Here is a 24,397-nt window from a genome sequence, read left to right on the forward strand (position 1 = left end):
TACTGGCAACTTCCGTCGTGTTGGCATTACGAGGAATGCTTTCCCACCTTGTGTCTGCGGCCACCACACTGCTTCTTCCTGCCTGTTGTGGTGCTACACCTCCCTCCCCCTGTGTGCTGCTGTCCTCGCTCTGTATGTCCCCCTGACAGGTTGGATCAGTTAGTATATCATCTACCACCTCGTCTTCCACTTCCGCTCCATGGTCCTGCTCCTGACTTTCTGGCAATTGTGTCTCATTATCATCCAACTCTTGCGACAGTAATTGCACTTTCCCACCGTCGCCTTTTTGTGACTATGGCTGCTCCAATATTTGGGCATCGCTACACGTGTTCTCCTCTTGACTCGCTTGAAGCTGGCCGGGCGAGAGGCCCGAAACTGCATATGGAAAAGTGAACAGCTCTTCTGAGTGTCCAAGTGTGGGATCAGTTGTCTCCGGGCACTCGGCATGGTGGGAGGAAGGAGGATCAGGGTGAGGAATATGCGGTCCAGACTCACGGCTACTGAGACTTGACCGTGTGGAAGACAGGGTGGTGGTGGTGGTGGCTAAGTGACTGGAAGCATTATCTGCTATCCAACAAATAACCTTTTCACACTAGGCTGTGTTCAATAGTGGTGTTTTGCGGTCCCCTAGTAATTGGGACAGGAAGGTCGAGCGACAAGATATGAGTGTTTGTTGTGGCACAATTTCAGCTTGCCCACGGCCTTGTCCTCGGCCTCCCCATGCACCATCACCATCACGTCCACTTCTCCGTCCCTTGCCACGCACCTTGCCCATTTTAAATGGAGGACAATATTTTCCATGTTCACGAGAAATAGCTGATTTTGGAACGCAGTTATATGTGATACGTCTGACAGAGAACTACGATTTTAAATAGCAGGCCTGTAATTTACTAATATTATTCTTCACGGAGACCTAGTGTGAATAGCTTCACTGACACACTGCAACGGAATGAAAATGGAAGAAATTTATGATTTTTGGACACTCTTTAAAGTGATATGTCTGGCAGAGAACCAATGCTTTAAATTGTAGGCCTGTAATTTACTATTATTATTCTATACGGAGACCTAGTGTGAATAACTTCACCGACACACTGCAACAGAATGGAATAGGAGGCCAATATTTTCCACGTTCAGTTTAAATTTCTGGATTTTTATCACTGAAACATGGAGCAGATATGTCTTTATTCTACAGTGAGAACAAGTAAATGGAGCATAAAAATGGTGTACTCTGGATTGCGTTTTAAGCAAATAACCAGGATTAAGATAAAAAAAAATTCCTGGCCCCTGATATCTGGGGCTATGTCTAGAAATGTCTGTAAATATTACAGCAGCAGACAGGATGTTCAATGGATCCTCTTGTGCTTTATCATACACTGCAGTCTGCCACATACACTGCCTGCCTGCCTAGCATGGATTATATGCAGATGGATTAGTCCTCAGAAGGACTGTTAGTTCAGATGGATATATATATATATGTTGTGGAATACCTATCCTAACAGGACGTTCAATGGACCCTCTTGTGCTGTATCATGCACTGCATTCTGCCACATACACTGCCTGCCTGCCTAGCACGGATTATATGCAGCTGGATTAGTCCTCAGAAGGACTGTTAGTTCAGATAGATATAGATATATGTTGTGGAATACCTATACTAACTATAAACAAGCAAATCTCTCCCTGACGCAGCAGCAGCTCTCCCTACTCTGCCTGATTCCGGGGTAGACTGTGACGAGCATGGTGGCACCCGGTCTTATATACACCTGATGATGCTGTGCGGCCAGCCAATCACTGTAATGCCCACAACCAACATAGCTACGGCATTACAGTGCGTGACAGGCAATCACTGCATGTTCATTGGCTCTCTAAAGAGCGCCAAACTGGCAGGGAGGAGACCCGATTTCCCACCCGAGCAACCCGGAAATACTCGCCGAGCGCTGAGCTTGTCGAGCACAGTGATGCTCGGGCGAGTACCGAACAGTGGCGAGCATGGTCGCTCATCACTACTCCAAACTCATCTGTGTTTTTATTTACACAACCTCAATATCCATTGTTTCAGTGAATTGAGCAATTCTAGACATGAATTAAGTGATAACGTTCTGCTACACTTGGAACTTAGCTTCAACAAAGACCTGTATTCATTGGCAGAGGACAAGAGTAAGCGAAAACTGATAAGCCAACTCTGCCCACATGTTTCTAACTTAGTCATCGCTGAAATGCTGCCAATATCAGTCTTCTTATTGCGTGTTCACCAGCAAACCTAAGCACTTTGGAATTTACCAGAGCCTGTGCAGCAACTAAGGTAATGTAAACCGAATTGTAGGGCACTGCTAACATTAGAAAAGGTAAGCTGTGTTACAGACACCGGGTAGTAGGCATTTTAAATCAAGTATTTCAGTGTCATTTTTACACATATTATATTAACAATGCAAATTACAATATGTGTTCACAAATAAATGTTTGTTTCAAGTTTGAAGGTGGGAAGCTTTACAAGAGTCTCCGATATACAAATGTTATGAATTTTTAATCAGATATGACATTAGTGAATTTTGTTCAATTTCGGGATGATGTAAAACTTGATCAACATATACGTTTCTCTGGCACTCAAAAACTACATTAGGTTACATTCCCACAATGAGTTTTTCGTGAGTAGTTGACGCTGCAGAATTTCTGCACCTATTATTTAAATTAGGTTACTTGCGTTTTTTGTGTGCGTTTTTTTAACATGCATTTCTATTGCGCATTTTTGTCTTTTTTGATATGTCATGCTTTAAATAAAGCTGCTTTATTTTTGATACTTTCTGGCATTTGGATTTGGCTTTGACAAAATTTTATTGATATACTTAGTTGCGGATTACATGGGTTTTGATGTGTTTCTGCAGCGGAAATGCACTTAAAACCCATGTGCATTTTTTACTTGTGGATTTTCTGCATCTAATGTAAGTCTATGGGGAAAATCTACACAGAAAACTAAGCGTACCAGCAAAAGAAATTGACATATTGCGGATTTGAAACCCGCACCGCAGGTCAGTTGAGGCTGAGTAAAAAAGAAGCACAGAGGGCAGGAGATTTCTATAAATCCCATCCACTTTGCAAGAACTGTACGAAGCTGCGTTATTGATTCAGCAAAAATACACAGATTCAAAAACTCACCAAAAGCTCATCGTGGGAACATAGCCTTAAAATCTGCACCTCTATGGTGAGCTTTTGGTGCATTTTTGATGTTCCAGAACTTCTGCGGCATTTCGGCACCTTTTACCATAGCTAAATTAGGCTACTTGTGTATTTTTCCTTGAATTTTTTAACCTGTTTTTTTTAGATGCGTAGTTATCGTGTTTGTGACACTGCAGTTTTTGTCTCTCTTTAGTATATCATGTTTTAAAAAAGCTGCTTTGTTTTTAGACTTCCTGATATTTGCGTTTTTATTTAGTGCGTTTCCACAGCAGAAACGCACTAAAAAGACATATGCGCTTTTCCATATGGATATCTTGTGACGCGCCCCTGGGCCTGTGTCGCGCTGCGTTGCGCACGCGGGAGCTTACCCGGAGCCGGATCTGTTGAGGGTTGTAGTCTCGTGGCGGTGACCCGGTCCGTGCCCAGGGTGTCAAACTAAGTGGCAGTCTATGGCAGTAGATGTTAACTTGGATGTCGACTACGCCACCCGTTGAGTGCGGCTTTGCAGCCGCCGCTGCAGAACAGTCCGCTGAGGCCGGTGGTATGGGTGCAGCGATGATGTTATAACCCCCAACGGGAGGGGTATGGCCTCAGGGCAGCAGGTGAAGATGATAGGGGTTGTGACGGTGCAGTAAGAAGAGTCAGAGTCAGGAGATGCAGTTTCAGGGATTTTACTCACGGGTGTTCTCTCAGTCACTCTGGCCTTGAGTGACCACCCGAGCCGTGCTGCGTCCACCAGGTCCTGGACTCGGCTAACCCCCAGGCAGTTCCGGAGCGTGGTCCTGAGCTCCCTTCTCTCTCTCTGTCTCTGGCCGTTCCCACCAGGGATCCACCTTTGGCCGGCTCCCTCGGGTCTCTTGGTGGTCAAACCTCCTCTGGGTTCCCTGACCCTATACTTGGTGTGCCTTTCTGGTGGATTTGGTGAGGGTCGTGGCAAATCTTGACCACGACCTCCGGTTCCTGGCTGAGGATAAGTGGCCTCCACCAGTTCGGGTTCCGGTACCCGTCCCCGCCAACCCTTCACCCCTTTTTGGTCTGATTCTGGGTTCTTAGGGTTCCCTCTGGTCTTCCACTCTGGGCCTTTCTTTCTCCTCTCTCCTCTGCAGGCTTGGCTCTGGAGCTGGGCCCAGCCGGAGCCACAGCTCCCTGTCAGCCCTCCTGGCTGAACTCTTCCTAAAGACTCCCTCAGCTCTCCCTGTCCTAAGATGGTGCCCACCATATATACTCCCTCTATGTGTGAGCCCAGGTGACCAGCACCCAATGAGCTCCTAGCTTTACCCAGAGTACTCCCCCTATCTGCCCCTACACTACTGGGATGTTCCACCCCCCCCCCCACTCCAGCCAGGGACAGACGCTGTCGTACCTGCACATTTACTTGGTGGGAGTACCGTAGTTCTGTCCCCCGGAAATGGGATGTATGTAGTGCATGCAGCCTACTGAGCTCAGTCCCACACTCCATCCTTACCCGGGAGTGGAATACCACACCTCTGGGTCGAGGTGCAATACCCCTGTAGCAGCCGAGTCCTCAGGGTGCTACATTCCCCCCTGGTAAAACACAGCACGTCCTCGGGCTGTAAAAGAATAAAATATCCAAAAACATACAATTTTTTTTCAAAACATACAAGAACATATCAAACATTAAACATTATCAGATTTAAACAAGATAAACTTTTTCTTTCATATAAAACTCTTTCATAATAATGTTCTTTGAGTTACTGGCCACTGTGCGCTTGTGACCAGGTAGAAGTGCAACAGTCAGTTCAAGAACAACAGTTTCCTATAAAACCAGTAGGGGGCGCCTTAGAAAGCGCAACTATATACAAGGGGAGGTGGCCGCTCTCAGTCCTCGGCCAGTGGGGAAAAGGAATGGCTGTTCACAGTCCTCAGCCTGTTAAGGGATAGGGGACACACGGGTTTAAGTTCACACTTGTCCCAACGGGGAACATATTTAAATTAGCAGCAGTTCTTATACCCTTACGGATAACTATGTACAGTTTTTTTTTTTTTTTTTTTACCGTACTCTAATAACGGCGTCCTCCTGATGCTTCCTCCCTGTATTCTTCAGACCCGTCCGGGTCCTCTTGCTCCTCCTGACACCTCAGCTCTTCCTCCGTCAACCGGTGTACATGAAGGGCATAGGGTCCTTTGGCACATTGGTGCCGGGTAAAGGTGACCTCATCACCCAGGTATAGGTCACGACCTCTGTGTCCCTCCGGCAGGTGGGACTCGACATCCCTGCGGGTCACGAAGACGTCGCCAGGGGTGCAGTGATCCCGGATGAAGCCCCAACCGTGCTGCAGTTGGAATTTAATTACAGTCCCGGTGGCACGGGGACCGTGGGCTGCACGGGGGTTCCGTCGGGTCCGGCTCTTCTGTTCTGCACTCCTCACTTGCAGCCGCTCCTCGCGGACCCGCCTCTCTCGTCGTTCCCGGTCGAAAACCTCCAATTGCTGCCGGCAGCACTCTGCTCGCTGGGCTGCGGCCGCCCGGGTCTCTTGAGTGAACCCGATGAGGTCTCCTCCAGTGGGGTCCCACGCAAACTGCGCTTCCTCCAGCGAGAGTGGGGTGATCTTGGCGGGCGCCGGAGCCGGGATCAGGGGCTCATCCAGGGGTCTTTCTTTCCGGAGTCGGGGATGGTAGTACTCCGGTGACCACTCAAAAGGCTGCCCATCCGGGCAAATATGCTGGGTTAACAAGTCTTCACCCAGGTGCGGCACTGTGGAGGTTGAGGGCGCGGTGGTGGTAGCGGCGCCCGGGTTCACCAGGCCTTGCGACCAGGCCTGGGGCACCCTGAAGGTGAAGGGCACCGTGAAGACGGCGGCGCCCGGGTGTACTTGACTTTGCGACCAGGCCGGTGGCTCGGTAGAGGGCGCTGTTGGTACTGCGGCGCCCGGGGGTACTCGGCCCTTCGACCAGGCCGGTGGCGTCTCCTGCTTGGCCGCGCTCAGGGTTGAGGCGCGTGACGTCACAAGAGGCGTGGCCGCGGCTCCTGCTTGAGGCCTAGTCTGGAGCGGTAGCGGTGCGGCAACGGGCACGATCGGTGGGATTTCAGGCTCTGCGACGGGGAGCGGGGGTAGGCTTACGGTGGCTGGGCTTGGGGTAGTGACGTCCCCTTTACTTGCCTCCGTCTCTTCAGCTCCCTCTGCGGCGTCGTCTCCGGCCTCCGTCCCTTCTGCATCCTCTTCAGGGGCAGGCGTGCTCCTCGTTGCGGGTGGTGTGCTTCGCTGGCGGGTTCCAGCCTGCTGGGCCATCTCCCTGCTCCACTCCGTCAGCGTTTCTCGCTGCACCTGGGCCATCCTCCGTGCGAGGCCCTCCAGCGCGGTCTGTGCACGCTCCCGGTCTCGGGGGAGCTGTGCCAGGATCTCCACCAGGTCTAGTGGGGTGGTAGCTTGCAACAGGCTCCTGACCACAGGGTCGGTGCTGCCTGACTCTCCCTCCATCTCCGGGTACGGCTTCTCCAGACTCCTCCAGGCTGCACCCATCTTCTCTGTTTTGTTCTGTATCCGCCCCCATTGAGGGCGGTCCTGGGGCAACTTGGTGATTGTCAGTTCCAGGGGCAGACCCCCCACGCTGATGGACATCTCAATCATTGCAGTCTCTGCTGGTGGGGGCGGTCTTCGTTTTTGGCGCCATTCTTGGTCCTGGCCCACGATGGGAGGTGGCCTCTTGCCACCCTCTGGCACGCCCATAATGGCGTCCGCTCTGCCAGGGCGGGAAATCTTCCCAAATGGTGGGAAAAGACTGCAGATGGCGGGCAACCGGCGGGAAACGATCCGAGATGGCGTCCGATGGCGGGGACCCTCCGGAACCGGCGGGAGACTTCTTCTTACGGTACAGATAAACTTTTCTTCAGGCACGCAGTACCCGGTGGTTGCGGGCACGTGATCCTGCCGACTACGCCAAAAGTTGACGCGCCCCTGGGCCTGTGTTGCGCTGCGTTGCGCACGCGGGAGCTTACCCGGAGCCGTATCTGTTGAGGGTTGTAGTCTCGTGGCGGTGACCCGGTCCGTGCCCAGGGTGTCAAACTAAGTGGCAGTCTATGGCAGTAGATGTTAACTTGGATGTCGACTACGCCACCCGTTGAGTGCGGCTTTGCAGCCGCCGCTGCAGAACAGTCCGCTGAGGCCGGTGGTATGGGTGCAGCGATGATGTTATAACCCCCAACGGGAGGGGTATGGCCTCAGGGCAGCAGGTGAAGATGATGGGGGTTGTGACAGTGCAGTAAGAAGAGTCAGAGTCAGGAGATGCAGTTTCAGGGTTTTTACTCACGGGTGTTCTCTCAGTCACTCTGGCCTTGAGTGACCACCTGAGCCGTGCTGCGTCCACCAGGTCCTGGACTCGGCTAACCCCCAGGCAGTTCCGGAGCGTGGTCCTGAGCTCCCTTCTCTCTCTCTGTCTCTGGCCGTTCCCACCAGGGATCCACCTTTGGCCGGCTCCCTCGGGTCTCTTGGTGGTCAAACCTCCTCTGGGTTCCCTGACCCTATACTTGGTGTGCCTTTCTGGTGGATTTGGTGAGGGTCGTGGCAAATCTTGACCACGACCTCCGGTTCCTGGCTGAGGATAAGTGGCCTCCACCAGTTCGGGTTCCGGTACCCGTGTCCGCCAACCCTTCACCCCTTTTTGGTCTGATTCTGGGTTCTTAGGGTTCCCTCTGGTCTTCCACTCTGGGCCTTTCTTTCTCCTCTCTCCTCTGCAGGCTTGGCTCTGGAGCTGGGCCCAGCCGGAGCCACAGCTCCCTGTCAGCCCTCCTGGCTGAACTCTTCCTAAAGACTCCCTCAGCTCTCCCTGTCCTAAGATGGTGCCCACCATATATACTCCCTCTATGTGTGAGCCCAGGTGACCAGCACCCAATGAGCTCCTAGCTTTACCCAGAGTACTCCCCCTATCTGCCCCTACACTACTGGGATGTTCCACCCCCCTCCCACTCCAGCCAGGGACAGACGCTGTCGTACCTGCACATTTACTTGGTGGGAGTACCGTAGTTCTGTCCCCCGGAAATGGGATGTATGTAGTGCATGCAGCCTACTGAGCTCAGTCCCACACTCCATCCTTACCCGGGAGTGGAATACCACACCTCTGGGTCGAGGTGCAATACCCCTGTAGCAGCCGAGTCCTCAGGGTGCTACACCTGCATCTAATGTAATTCTATAGGGAAAATCAGCATATAAAATTCAGCGAATCCCCAAGTGAAATTGACATGTTGCGGATTTGAAACACGCACTGCAGGTCCGTTTATGCAGCGTAAAAAGAAACCAAAAATATTTTACCAAATCTCATCCCCACATGTAATAAAAATCAGAAGTATAAATTAAAGTGTACGGCTTCATTCAGACGTGAATTTTTCTTCATATGAGAAACACATACCAATCATTTTGATCAGACATCAAAATCCGCATAAAAATTCAGCGAGAACAAACCTGCATCAATATCAATTTAAGCTATGAATTTTTATAGTGGATTTCACTGACATCCAAGCAGAAGAGGGAGATGGGAGGATAGGGGATAAATCTATATAATAGTTCAAATGTATTCACTATTCAGTGTATCTGGAAAGCTGAGAGATGCCAACTTGCCCTCTACGGTCACTAACTGGCATGAATTAAAAAAATGTTGCAACATGTTACTCACAAACGATAAATCCTATAATTCATCCTCTCCTGTCACTTTATTCCAAATACCACCATTTCTTAGATCTGTTTCTGGGAATGCTGTGTGACAATTACTATGGTTGCAGCACCCAGCTTTTCTACAAGTTCGTATGGCAAATCAGCCTTGTTAAGCTCTACTCCACTAGAACGTCCTGGTGGTAGCTGCAGTGGCAGCCATATTGGTTGTTGTCACCCTGCTTTCCCAGATGCAGACTTATTAAAACAGCTGAATTAGATTTTATAACATGAAGCATTAAATGTCCAGAAGAGTCTATGTGTTTAAGGGTACAATTAGGGTCACTATAATTCTTCTTTGGCCACAGTTCACTTCCAGTAGCTGCCTCAGACCCCATTCAGGCATTATTATTTTTCACATATGCAAAAAAAGAATGGTACTAGTGTCATCAGTGTTTTGGATCAGTGTTTCATCTGTGTACACACTGGTGTGGTATTGTGGTGCGGTACTGTGGTACTGTTGTGTCAGTTTTTACCATCAGTGTTTTTCATGGATGGATAAATAAATTACAAAGCTTCTCCTATACTTTGCAATGTTAAAGAAGCACTCCTAACAAAGCTTTTATCCTCGTAATATGATGCAGTCATCATATTATATAGCACTGTGTAATTACAATTGCTCATTTTGCCTTTCTAACCAGCTATTTCTTCTCTTTTCTCTGCTCTATGCAAAAACAGGAAGTTTCTTGTCCCTGCATTTACCATTTCCCTCTTCAACTCCTTACCCAGCAGCTCCCTCCTCACACCTGCCACGAACTTTGTAGAGACTCATGACTCATACAGGGAAAATAGACTTCCTGTTTCTACATAGCTAGTCAGTTTTTAATCATGTGTTGTCATAGACCTAATGGAAAATATAAGAATTAGCTGGGTAGAAAGGTAAAACGAGCAACTGTAAGTACACAGTGCCATATAATATTATTTGAAGTTTCAAAACATAGGGCGCAGTTTCTTGATGTAAAACGAAGGCTGCATAGTCTGCAAACCTCATACTCCATGATTTACTTAGAGTGGCGGGAGAGACTTTCTTTTTTGAGCATCCGAAAGACGCACTCCGTTGGATTGATCTGAATGAGCAGAGGATCCGTTAAAATTAGTAACTTTGAACCTGGATATATACCATCGGAGTTTCCCGATTGACTGTTGGGGTCATATCCTTTACTGCCTAGCCCACGGCCCAGTGGACACAACTATCCTGAGCTATATCCAAATATTGCAGGCCCCCAGGAAGTGTTTAACCTTTTTCGTTTTAGGTTGATTGTTCGCTTGCCTTGTATACGGCTACAGGATGGACTGGGGCCTTTCTTCATCCAGATTGAATGGATGGATTAATGTTTACTTGTTTAAATGTGTTTGTGGGGTTATTGTTTCTATAACTTGTTGTCTGGTTCTGCAAATACTAGCGGTCAAGCCGACTAAGCGGAAGTACTGTAAAAAGGATTATAAAAGGGAAAAGAAAGGTGGGATACCTTACAAGTCATTTGTATTTTTCAATCCCTATATAACTAGATATAATGACTGATAAAGTAAAATTCCTCTCATGAAATGTCAAAGGTCTGGGGGACTCCTTAAAGAGAGCGGTGGTCATGGAGCAAATCCGGGATAACCTGCCTGCAGTGGGGTGTCTGCAGGAAACACACTTTGGGAAAAACAGTGTTGTGGGCATGAAATATTCATGGATAGGCCAGAGTTTCCACTCTACCATCTTCACATATTCTAGGGGGGTTAGCATCCTAGTACACAGGACTATCCCTTTTGAATTAATTGATTTCAAGATTGATGGAGAAGGCAGATTTGTGGGCATCCACTGTAAAATATTTACAAAAGAAATTCTACTTGTGACAGTCTATGTTCCTCCTCCATATAACAACATTACTTTGAAAAATATTGCTTCACTAATGAATAAGATACCAGGAGTTCTAGTCCTTTGCGTGGGAGATTTTAATAATGTTGTTCATCCATATTGCGATAGATATTAGTGATGAGCAAGCATGCTCGCCACTGCTCGGTACTCGCAGCTTGCCGAGTATTTGCGCGATGCTCAGGCGGGAGCTCGGGTCTCCTCCTTGAATGTTTGGTGCTATTTAGAGCGCCAATGAACATGCAGGGATTGCCTGCCACTGACTGTAATGCCGCAGCCATGGTGGTTGTGGCATTACAGTGATTGCCCAAATCGATGGAAACAGTGTCAGTGAAACATGAAAAGCCGGCAATTCAGCAGCCGCACACAGTTATAACACCAGTACCCGACAATTTAGAACAGAAAGAATAGATCATCACACATAGATTAGATAGATAGAAACATGTCAGTCACATATATAATAAGTACAGTGACAGTGTTGGTTACTGTATTTGTCATTTAGTGTTAAAATAAAGGATTTATTTTAAAAAAAATTGGCGTGGGGTTCCCCGTAATTTTAGTCTCTAGCGGAGGTTAAGCAGACGGCTGGGGCAGATGTTTGAAGCCTGGGAAGGGGGTAATACCCACGGAGCTTCCCAGGGCTACTAATATCAACCCCTAGCTGAATACCTAGCCTTTACTAGCTATTAAAATGGGGGACCCAAAAATAAATTACGTGGGGTCCCCCTATTTTAATAGCTAGAAAAGGCTAGGCAGACAGCTGGGGGCTGATATTAATAGCCCAGGAAGGGTGCCATGAATATTGGCCCCCTCCCAGGCTAGAAACACCAGCCCTCAGCCGCCCAAGAAATGGCGCATTCATAGGATGTGCCAATTCTGGCACTTAGCCTCGCTCTTCCCAATTCCCTGTAGTGGTGACAGTGGGGTAATAGGGCTGGGGTTGATGCCATCTTATGATGCCAGTTGACATCAAGCCCAGGTTAGTAATGTGGAGGCGTCTATAAGACACCCCCATTACTATCCCCATAGTGATAGTGAGAAAAAACAACAACACCCAGAATAAAATCTTTTAATTGAAATAGACAGACAATACTTTAAAATTCAAAATTAAACTCTACTTACCATTACGCCCATTGCAGCTGAAGCCAATGATCTCCTGCAATAAAAGTAAAATAATGAACCAACCTCATCCTTACCTTTCCATGGTTCCCACGATGGCTCCAGCTCTGCTACATTGAGATGGCAGGCTGGATTGCAGCAGAACGCTGCCATCCAGCTTGCCATGCAGCAGAGATACTGAGAAGCGCAAGCATGAACTCGGCTCACCTCATGCACGTCACTGACAGCGTGGGAGAATTCTCCTGCTCAAGCGGTGACGTCATTTGCTGGCCAATATTCATGGCACCCTTCCTGGGCTATTAATATCAGCCCCCAGCTGTCTGCCTAGCCTTTGCTAGCTATTAAAATAGGGGGACATGTCGGGTACCGGTGTTATAACTGTATGCAGCTGCTGAATTGCCGGCTTTTTTAACGAGACGGGTGCATGAAAATCGGAGGGCACTAGTGTGTTCCCAGTGCCCTGTTATGCCTTTCATGCACCCTCCTATATACCCTGCCTGCCTGTCTGCCTATATATTCTGCCTTCCATGCTTCATTGAGCACTGTTCGCATCGATTTGGGCAATTTTTGACCTTCTGCAGACCGCCGGGGGAGCCGCCAGAAAAATGCTCGAGTTTCCCATAGACTTACATTGGGCTCGTTGCTCGGGTCGAGCACCCGAGTATCACGATGTGCTCGGCCCAAGCTTCGAGCACCCGAGCATTTTAGTGCTCGTTCATCACTAATAGATATAAATCTTATCCTACTTGAGGGAAATCAAACTACCGACATTCAGCAGTAAATATCAAGAATTTTTAAATAGACCACTACGGCTGGAGGAGTTACAAATGGCAGTAGCCTCTATGGCTAATAACAAATCGCCAGGACTACACAGGCTTCCCACAGAAATATATAAGAAATTTGGAAATATTCTACTTCCCCACTTACTGGCTACCTTCAAGAAGGTAGTGAGGGGGGGGGGAACCCTACCCCATTCAATGCAAGAGGCAGTGATAGTAGTCACGGTAGCCAGGTAAAGACCCTTTAATCCCTGACTCATACAGGCCCATATCTTTATTGTCAACTGATGTTAAAATTATTGCAAAGGTTCTGGCGTCTAGATTGAATACAGTAATTTCTACAGTTATCCATATTGACCAGTCAGGCTTCATGCCTGCTAGATCCACAGCTGTTAATATCCGGAGATTGTTTCTTAATCTTCAATTGCCGGTGGATGGTGATGGGGATAAAGCTGTATGTTCTCTGGACGCCGCTAAGGCGTTCGATTCTATTGAGTGGGAATATTTATGGGCGGGGTTGGAAAAGTTTGGTATAGAACCTAGTTTTATTTCATGGGTTAAATTGCTGTATGGTAGGCTGATGGCTAGAATATGGGTAAATGGACACCTCTCCCCGGATTTTGGACTGAGTTGAAGTACACTGCTCCAAAAAATAAAGGGAACACTTAAACAACAGAATATAACTCCAAGTGAATCAAACTTCTGTGAAATCAAACTGTCCACTTAGGCAGCAGCACTGATTGACAATCAATTTCACATGCTGTTGTGCAAATGGAATAGACAATAGATGGAAATTATTGGCAATTATCAAGACACACTCAATAAAGGAGTGGTTCTGCAGGTGGGGACTACAGACCACATCTCAGTACCAATGCTTTCTGGCTGATGTTTTGGTCACTTTTGAATGTTGGTTGTGCTTTCACAGTCGTGGTAGTATGAGACGGACTCTACAACCCACAGAAGTTGCTCAAGTAGTGCAGCTCATCCAGGATGGCACATCAATGCGAGCTGTGGCAAGAAGGTTTGCTGTGTCTGTCAACACAGTGTCCAGCGGCTGGAGGCGCTACCAGGAGACAGGCCAGTACACCAGGAGATGTGGAGGGGGCCGTAGGAGGGCAACAACCCAGCAGCAGGACCGCTACCTCCGCCTTTGTGAAAGGAGGAACAGGAGGAGCACTGCCAGAGCCGTGCAAAATGACCTCCAGCAGGCCACAAATGTGCATGTGTATGAACAAATGGTTAGAAACCGACTCCATGCGGTTTTTTACTCTGTTTGCCCATATAGTGTGAATTGGCTCTTTTTGTAAGTGCATTTTTTTATGGAACTATCATTCTTCAAATAAATGGAAATTTTAATTACACCACACCGCTGGAGTCTCCTCACTCGCTGGATTTTGGTCTGAAGTTGACTCCATGATATGAGGGCCTGACGTCCACAGATGGGGGTTGTGCTCACAGCCCAACACCGTGCAGGATGCTTGGCATTTGCCACAGAACACCAGGATTGGCAAAGTCGCCACTGGCGCCCTGTGCTCTTCACAGATGAAAGCAGGTTCACACTGAGCACATGTGACAGACGTGACAGAGTCTGGAGACGCCGTGGAGAGCGATCTGCTGCCTGCAACATCCTTCAGCATGACTGGTTTGGCAGTGGGTCAGTAACGGTGTGGGGTGGCATTTCTTTGGAGGGCCGCACAGCCCTCCATGTGCTCGCCAGAGGTAGCCTGACTGCCATTAGGTACCGAGATGAGATCCTCAGACCCCTTGTGAGACTATATGCTGGTGCGGTTGGCCCTGGGTTCTTCCTACTTCAGGACAATGCCAGACCTCATGTGGCTGGAGTGTGTCAGCAGTTCCTGCAAGATGAAGGCATTGAAGCTATGGACTGGCCCGCTCGTTCCCCAGACCTGAATCCGATTGAGCACATCTGGAACATCATGTCTCGCTCCATCCACCAACGTCACATTGCACCACAGACTGTCCAGGAGTTGGTGGATGCTTTAGCCCAGGTCTGGGAGGAGATCCCACAGGAGACCATCTGCAACCTCATCAGGAGCATGCCCAGGCATTGTAGGGAGGTCATACAGGTATGTGGAGGCCACACACAATACTGAGCCTCATTTTGACTTGTTTTAAGGACATTACTTCAAAGTTGGATCAGCCTGTAGTGTGTTTTTCCACTTCAATTTTGGGGGTGACTCCAAATCCAGGCCTCCATTGGGTAATAAATTTGATTTCCATTGATGATTTTTGTGTGATTTTGTTGTCAGAAAATTCAACTTTGTACAGAGTAAAGTATTCAATGAGAATATTTCATTCATTCAGATCTAGGATGTGTTATTTGAGTGTTCCCTTTATTTTTTTGAGCAGTGTATGAGGCAGGAGTGCCCATTGTCCCCTCCCACTCTTTGCACTGGCCATTGAACCCCTGGCATCGGTTATCAGGGAGCATCCAGGCATAGTTGGGTTTCGTAGAGGAAATAGGGAAGAGAAGGTCACGTTATACGCTGATGACACCTTATTATTTCTGGCTAAAACTTCAGAGTCACTTCCTACAGCAATGGAAACGATAGAAACATTTGGAAAATACTCTGGCCTAAAGATAAATTGGAGCAAATTAGTTATACTTCCATTGGATAATACATATGAGAATGCTTCCCACTACATTAACTCAGGTTTACAAGTGGTATTGGAGTTTAAATATTTAAGCATCAATATATCGGCAAAAATAAATGATTATGAGAAGTTGAATCTTGATCCAGTCGTAATTAAATTTAGAGGTAAACTAGGCGCCTGGTCTAAGTTACTGTTGTCGGTTGTGGGCCGTGCTAACCTTGTCAAAATGATCTGGATGCCACAATTGCTGTATGTTCTACACAACTCCTCAATATGGATAAATCAGAGGTTTTTCTTTAAAGTCAGTCAGGAGTTTAGAAAATTAATATGGGGCAAACAGACTCAGAGAATTAAACTGGAAACATTGCAAAGAAACAAAACAATGGGAGGGCTTGCGGATCCTAACCTATGAGTATATTATGTGGCATCTCAGCTTCAACATATTCGGGGATGGGACGACCCTAGGCGAGGAGGAGCTCAGCGTATGTTGCTACAGCATTATTTCCAATCAGATAAACTCTATGAGGTATTGGAGGCGCATAAGTTTGGGACACTTAGAGGCAAAATACTGACTATGCTGTTATGTCACAAACTTTGGGGGACGGTGAAAAAATTAAAAGGAATAGAAGGTGTTTCGCAATTTACTTCATTATGGAACACTCCATGGCTTCCAAATCTATACCAACTGGTGGGATTTGGCTCCTGGAGCGCCAAGGGTTTAAACAGACTTAATCAAGTGCTGATAGGTGGTGTGATTAAGGAATTCTCACAGCTGCAAAACGAATATGGGTTACCTCCCTCTGACTTCTATAAATACTTACAATTTAGGCATGCATATCGGGCGGAAGGCATTGTTGTGGAAGGAGGGTACCCGGAAACTCAAGAATACAGAGAATAGCTAATCTCCACATTTCTCGTGGACGGATCTCATTACTTTATAACATTCTCTTAGACATTATATTGACAAACCAGCCGATGCAATCAAAAGAGAAATGGAAGAGTGTAATGGGACCCATAGAGGAAAATCACTGGTCAGATATACTGGAAAGAGTTCCACAGCTGTCTTTAAGTGAATCCCATAGACTGTCCCATATGTATGTGATACACCAGAGTATTGGACACCTCAATTCTTATTTAACACTGCCCTAGATGCAAAACTAACATAGCAGATATGCTTCATATGATGTGGAACTGTCCTAACTTGGAGTCCTTTTGGAAGAGTGTTGTAGCAATTATTAACAGGGTTTATTCAATTGACGTAGAGCAGGGGTGTCCAAACTTTTTTCTAAGAGTGCCAAATTTGATGAAGTGAACATGTGCGAGGGCCGATCATTTTGCTTGACATTCTTTGGACCATTAAAATGAATGCAAATAAACTTTTTTTGCAAAGTTTATTGAAAACGGCATACTTTTTATTTTGTGACTTGGATGACAAATCTAAACAGGTGTTTAATCAATCTGCCTTAAAGGGGTTAACCCAGACATACCCCCATTCTCACCCAGGAAGCCCCTCCCCGACTTGAGCATCGAAGCAGTTTATGCTCCAATGTCCTACTTTTGCCCTGCACTAAATTGCGCAGAGGAAAGGCATTTTCTGGAGTTCTAGTGACATACCCGGCTCTCCACGGGGCTGGCAGAAAGCCCAGTGACGTCACCGGCACTGATGGGCGGGCTTTATCACCAGTAAACCAGCTAGAGCAGCGCTAAAGCCTGCACATTAGAGCCGGTGAAGCCTCCTACCGGCAGTGTGTCATTGTAAATAGCACAGGGCAAGGGAGCACATCGGAGCATGAGATGCTTTGATGCCCATGGCAGGGGGGCTGCCTGGGTGAAAAAGGGGGTATGTCTGGGTTCTGAACTTGGACAACCCCTTTAATATAATAAAAACAGGAAACTGAGATATCTCAGGAACATTTTAAAGTACATTACACAAAGTAATGTAAGGTTGTCTGTCAACTTATAAGTTCAAAAAATGTGAACAGGAACATAACAGCAAGTATACATGTGTTCAAATATATAACTGTCTATCCAACTGACATTAATTGAGATTTTACAACATATTAATCTCAATTAAAAAAAAGAAACTAGCCTGCACTAATGTGAAGGGTGAAACTGGGATCTGGACTGCAGCACATAGACTAGGTCTGGTTCAATGGCCGTGGTTTTGATGCGCAAAATGTCACGCAGGTGAGAGTCACTTAGTCTTGTCCTCACGCGGTTCTTGTTAAAGTTCATAACAGAGAATGTCTTCTCACACAAATATGTTGAGCCAAACAAGCTCAGGGTTTTCTTAGCCAATGTTCGAATCTCTTGAAACCGGCTCTTATCCAGTTGGCGGTAAAAGTTAACAAGAGAGAGCTGTTGATGACGACTGCGTAACTCGCTGTCACAATGTAGCTCAATGAGCTCGAGCTGCAACTGATCAGGAGCATTGTCGGGGTCAACAGAGAATGGAGAGGAGAAAATGCTGATCTCCTTTTCAATAGCTGCAAAATCTTGAAAGCGCCGTTGAAACTCCCCAGCCAGAGATGTGATGTCTGCTGCATACCTGCTTATTTGCGCATGGATATCATCCTGTGGAAAACTGTTAATTATTTCCTGTAGCGCTGAAAAATGGATGGTATTGGGCGGTGTTTGTGACAACTGCCTTAGGAAAAGTTGCAGCTTTGTTCCAAAGGCTTTGAGGTGTGAATAAAGTTGGTTCACCGCTGCATCTTTGCCCTGAAGATTCATGTTCAGTACATTCAGATGCTTTGTTAGGTCGACTAGAAACCCCAAATCAGCCAGCCAAATTGGATCAGATAGTTCTCGCATCGTTTGTCCCTTTGTTTCCAAGAATTCTCCTATTTCCTTTCTGAGAGAGTAGAAACGTTGCAGTGCAGACCCCCGACTGAGCCATCTTACATCGTTATGATATGAAACATCTTCATATTCAGCCTGGATATCCAGTAGAAACTGTTTAAACTGGCGGTGGCACAGGGCTTTAGAGCGGATAAAATTAATGGTCTTTAGTACCGGTTTCATAACATGATCATATTGGAGATGTTTAGCACAGAGAACTTGTTGATGAATGATGCAATGAAGTTTAATAGCTTTGCCTCCTTCTTCGCTCACCTTGTTACAGATTAGGGTTGATAATCCACTTCGTTCACCAGTCATGGCAGGTGCCCCATCAGTAATAATCCCAGTAACTTTGTTCCAAGGCAGTTTCATGTCATCTATGGCAGAACTAACAGAATCAAATAAATCTTTCCCTCTTGTTTGATCCTTGAGGCTCTGGAGGTCAAGTAGCTCTTCAGTCACATTCATTTCATCGTCCACCCCTCTTAAAAAAATCAGCAACTGAGCCGTGTCAGATAGGTCCGTGCTTTCATCACAGGCTATTGAAAAGAAGTCAAAATCAGCTCCTTTTGACATTAACTGTCTCTTAATATCCGATGAAATTTCTTCAATTCTCCGTGCTACAGTGTTACGAGCCAGGCAAATGTTGGAAAACTCTTGCTTCTTCTCGGGACAGACATTCTCTACCATTTTCATAACACATTCTTTGATAAAGTCACCCTCTGCAAAAGATTTGCAATTTTTAGCAATTAACGCTGCCACCTCATAGCTCGCCTTTGTGGCATTTTCATTTGACTCACGGGCTCTTGTAAAAAATCGCTGTTGTGACAATAAAACAGCTTCAAGTTGCTTATACTTTTCACTTCGGTCGTGCCCTGTTAGCTTGTCGTATGTGCTATGTCTCGTCTGATAGTGTCGCTTGACATTAAATTCTTTATAAACAGCAACGGTCTCTTGGCATATCAGACAAACACAGTGATTCTTTATTTCAGTGAAAAAATATTCTACTTTCCACTTGTCCTGGAAGCGGCGGCCCTCACTGTCAACTTTTCGTTTCTTATTTGTAGTTGCCATTATAAAAATTGGCCAGAAGGGGAGAGATTAAAAGGCGCAGAGGGTGGAACAGCAAAAATAAGATACTGCTATATGCTTTATAACACAGGCAGAGAATAGCAAGCTGTGCAACAGTCGCACATCAGATAATGGAATTATAGCACAGTGACAGGCAGTCAGGGGTTAATGAAGGGTATGACAGCTTGCTACCACAAGCTTGTGTGAGAGCCCTGCTGGCCTAACCTTTCTGGAGGTGTAAGGTGGCGCAGGGACTTATATATAACTTAATATATATATTATTTATATAATTTTACACAACTAAGCTGAGGTCTTCAGCCTATCTGACCTCTGAACGTCTTACAACCCCTGGGGGCTGGAGATCTCGCACGTCGCGAGATCTTGGCTGGCCGGTTGCCGCCGCTCAGTACTCCGGCGCAGGGAGAAGGAAAGCCGAAATCTCGCGATGTCCGAGATTTCGGCTCTTCTCCCTGCGCCGGAGTACTGAGCGGCGGTGGCGACGAGAGCGGCGGTGGCGACGAGAGCGGCAGCGGCCGCAAGGTACATGCTGCTGGATACCTGGGGGCCTTATTAGTCCGGACCGCGGGCCGCAAATGGCCCGCGGGCCGGACTTTGGACATGCCTGACGTAGAGCTTTCACAATTAGTATGTATATTGGATATGTTGAAGATCTGACTATTGATGAGTATGGCAAAATTGTGGCGGCATGCATGTTATATATGGCAAGAAAATTGATAGCCCAAAAATGGATAGCAGATCAGGAGCCTATGATATCAGAATTTATTGATAAAGTTAACTGGCTAGTAAATTTGGAAAAAGGCATATACCTAAAAAGAGATGCTATCTCTAAATTTGACAAGATATGGGGTCTATGGATGGATGGCTCTGGTTTGACATCTAGGGAACTAAGGAGATTTCGCCTCGGCTTGCTTTGAGTTACGTTTATATGATGCCTCAAATGAAACTTCTTTGAAAATAAATTAAAATGTTATTAGTACTTCCACAAGCTATATGTAATTGGATTGACTATTGTTACCATGTTCAAATATTTGTTCATCTAATTATGCTGGTTTTGCAGAGCCAGGATGGATAAATAACTCATGTTTAATGCTACTTAAGGTTGGGGGGTGGAGAACTGTGTTTCTCCAATGATTGTCTGGTTGTTGTTGTTTTTTCCTTCTTTTTTTTTTTTTCCTTTGTGTAAATTTTTATAAAAATTAATAAAAAACATTTGATTTTAAAAAATATATTAAGAGGATAAACATTTTGATGGGAGAAGTTTTTCTTTAAATATGGACAGCACACAGAGTGCATACTGATGCCACCCGTGTGCTGCACGTGTTTTTCATGGACCTATAGACTTGTGTTGCCACTGTTCATCTATGATACCAGAGAATATAAGACATATCTCTGAAAAAAATGCACACGTGTGAATAGCACCACAGATTATATTGCTTCTATCTGTGAAAAAAAAACAGATAGAACATGTACGTGGAACACAACCATCTGAATGAGGCCTTACAGTGCCAGAACAGGAGCACAGCACAGCAGTTCTCAGTATATAAATACTGCACAGCTCCTGGACTAGAGGAGCTAATATGGCAGTGTCATAGACCTGCATATCTTTGCCTCTACTCCCTTTCCCCCCAATCAGGATCAGACTCAGGTCAGGGATCACACTATGCTTTAATTTTAGCACCCTGGTGCCCTGTCCTGTGCTGCCTGCAGTACACAGGTAATAAGGGAGTAATCTATCATGTATATGGGAGAAGCCGGATATCTACACCAGTGCTCCAGTCCTCAATCATCATGTGAAACACTTCCATCCCCCTACTGCCCTCCCCTCCCACACAGAAAGCAGTGTTTGTACAGAGCTGCTGACTGTCATTTCATCAATCAGCACTGTGCTTTCTTTTTCTCCCTGCCTCCACCGTGCAGCTTGCAAATCAAGGCAAGGGACAAAAGAGGGAATTTAAAAAAATATATATCACCACTAGGTGGCGCCACCCCTTTATGGTGTTTGGTCTTATTAAAGGGTTGTACCATTCAAAATGATAAGTCTGGCATCACTGGTGTGACTGCAAACTTATGAATCCCCCCCAACGAACGCACTGTGCACTTCAGGAATTTGCCGGTTTCTGAGCCGGGACCGGTGGGTATGAATGCATTATGCATACTCCTAGCTAGAGCCTGACTAGTGGGCGCAGCCTTGCTCCGTACACTTGTATCGAGCGAGGCTATGCCCACTAGTCGTCCACACCCACTGGACAACCACGCCACTAGATTGGATACGGCCTCGCTCCATAGAAGTATATGGAGCGAGGCCGCACCCACTAGTAGGGCTCTGCCCGAGAGTATGCATAATGCATACATACACACCGATTCGGGCTCAGAAACTGGCGAATCCCCGCAGCTCACAGTGCGTGCGCTGGGGGGGATTCATAAGTCTACAGTCCACACAGAGTGACTGCAAGCTTATCATTTTGGACTGGACAACCCCTTTAAGCTTCAGCACCATGGGACTTTACCTTTAAGGGGTTGACCAGCACTTTTATGTGAATGACCTAGGCTTAGAAGAGATTATCAGTATAAGATTAATGGAGGTCTGACACCTTGTACCTCCTCAATCAACTGTTATTTAGTGTTGAGCCACCCCCGTAGTGTTCGGGTTCGGTTTGGTTCGTCGAACACCGGGATGTTCGAGGAACTGTTCATCGAACTGTTCGTCGAACACCTTAGAACACCGTCGAACACCGTTAAAACCAATGGCAGGCAAACAAAAACACATAGAAACACATAGAAAACACCTTCAAAGGTGTCCAAAAGCTGACAAACTGCTCAGAAGACGCTCTCTTTAAAAAAGCCGGCCGGCAATTCAGCAGCGGCATACACCGGTACCCGACAATTTAGACAAGAAGGAATAGAGCATCACACATAGATTAGATAGATAGAAACATGTCAGTCACATATATAAGAAGTACAGTGACAGTGTTGGTTACTGTACTTGTCATTTAGTGTAAAGGATTTATTAAAAAAAATATTAGTGTTTTCATGCACCGTCTCTTTAAAAAAGCCGGCCGGCAATTCAGCAGCGGTACCCGACAATTTATAACAGAAAGAATAGAGCAGCACACATAGATTAGATAGATAGAAACATGTCAGTCACATATATAATAAGTACAGTGACAGTGTTGGTTACTGTACTTGTCATTTAGTGTAAAGGATTTATTTAAAAAAATAATAGTGTTTTCATGCACTGTCTCTTTAAAGAAGCCGGCCGGCAATTCAGCAGCGGTACCCGACAATTTAGAACAGAAAGATAGAGCATCACACATAGATTAGATAGATAGAAACATGTCAGTCACATATATATGAAGTACAGTGACAGTGTTGGTTATTGTACTTGTCATTTAGTGTAAAGGATTTATTAAAAAAAATATTAGTGTTTTCATGCACCGTCTCTTTAAAAAAGCCGGCCGGCAATTCAGCAGCGGTACCCGACAATTTCTAACACAAAGAATAGAGCAGCACACATAGATTAGATAGATAGAAACATGTCAGTCACATATATAATAAGTACAGTGACAGTGTTGGTTACTGTACTTGTCATTTAGTGTAAAGGATTTATTTAAAAAAATAATAGTGTTTTCATGCACCGTCTCTTTAAAGAAGCCGGCCGGCAATTCAGCAGCGGTACCCGACAATTTAGAACAGAAGGATAGAGCATCACACATAGATTAGATAGATAGAAACATGTCAGTCACATATATAAGAAGTACAGTGACAGTGTTGGTTACTGTACTTGTCATTTAGTGTTAAAATAAAGGATTTATTAAAAAAAAAAATTGGCGTGGGGTTCCCCGTAATTTTAGTCTCTAGCGGAGGTTAAGCAGCCTTTACTAGCTATTAAAATGGGGGACCCCCCCAATAAAAATGACGTGGGGTCCAGCCTATTTTAATAGCTAGCAAAGGCTAGGCAGACAGCTGGGGGCTGATATTAATAGCCCAGGAAGGGTGCCATGAATATTGGCCCCCTCCCAGGCTAGAAACACCAGCCGTCAGCCGCCCTAGAAATGGCGCATCCATAGCATGCGCCAATTCTGGCACTTAGCCTCGCTCTTCCCTCTGCCTTGTTGCGGTGGCAGTGGGGTAATAGGGCTGGAGTTGATGTCAGCTTATAATGCCAGCTGACATCAAGCCCAGGTTAGTAATGAAGAGGAGTCTATAAGACACCCCCATTACTAACCCCATAGTCAAAGTTAAAAATAAACACTAACACCCAGAATAAAGTCCTTTAATTGAAATAAACACACAATTCTTTATTGTTCTAAATTAAACTATACTTACCATCACGCCCATTCCAGCTGAAGCCAACGATCTCCTGCCATAAAAGAAAAATAATAAAGCAACATCATCCTTACCTTTCCATGGTTCCCAGGACAGCTCCCAGCTCTGCTACATCGAGATGACAGGCTGGACCGCAGCAGAAAGCTGCCATCCAGCCTGTCATCCCGCAGACACTGAGAAGCGCAGGCGTGCTTGCGCTCCTCAGTGTCAGGCTGTGACGGCATCCAGATGAGCCGAGTTCATGTCCACTGAACTCAGCTCACCTCATGCACGTCACTGACAGCGTGGGAAAATTCTCCTGCACTCAGCGCTTCAGCGTGAGAATTTTCCCACGCTGTCAGTGACGTGCATGAGGTGAGCTCATGTCCAATGAACTCAGCTCACCTCATGCACGTCACTGACAGCGTGGGAAAATTCTCCTGCACTCAGCGCTTCAGCGTGAGAATTTTCCCACGCTGTCAGAGACGTGCATGAGGTGAGCTCATGTCCAATGAACTCAGCTCACTTCATGCACGTCACTGACAGCGTGGAAAAATTCTCCTGCACTCAGCGCTTCAGCGTGAGAATTTTCCCATGCTGTCAGTGACGTGCATGAGGTGAGTTCATGTCCAATGATCTCAGCTCACCTCATGCACGTCACTGACAGCATGGGAGAATTCTCACGCTGAAGCGCTGAGTGCAGGAGAATTTTCCCAAGCTGTCAGTGACGTGCCTGAGGTGAGCCGAGTTCATTGGACATGAACTCGGCTCATCTTTATGCCGTCACAGCGAGACACTGAGGAGCGCAAGCATGCCTGCGCTTCTCAGTGTGTGCGGCATTGCAAGCTGGATGGCAGCGTTCTGCTGCGATCCAGCCTGTTATGTGAATGTAGCAGAGCTGAAGCCGTCGTGGGAACCATGGAAAGGTAAGGATGATGTTGGTTTATTAT

General features: G+C 46.4%; 1 protein-coding gene across 3 annotated transcripts in view; it reads left to right on the top strand.

Annotated features, from left to right (window-relative positions):
• Positions 1–2,198: 2,198 nt before the first annotated feature.
• The window catches only part of LOC141252544 (cytochrome P450 1A1-like), a 79,813-nt gene continuing 57,614 nt past the window's right edge, over positions 2,199–24,397 (top strand). For 2 of the 3 annotated variants that reach the window (XM_073670541.1, XM_073670554.1), the window contains exon 1: positions 2,201–2,299. The gene's annotated coding sequence lies outside the window, so the exon portion shown is untranslated. Of the gene's footprint in view, positions 2,300–24,397 lie in introns of all 3 variants that reach the window. The other variant, XM_073670534.1, reaches the window with a different exon arrangement.

Source organism: Phyllobates terribilis, unplaced genomic scaffold, assembly GCF_046119375.1.
Source record: "Phyllobates terribilis strain yellow unplaced genomic scaffold, ASM4611937v1 Scaffold_1__5_contigs__length_1240528914, whole genome shotgun sequence".
Lineage (NCBI taxonomy): Eukaryota > Metazoa > Chordata > Amphibia > Anura > Dendrobatidae > Phyllobates > Phyllobates terribilis.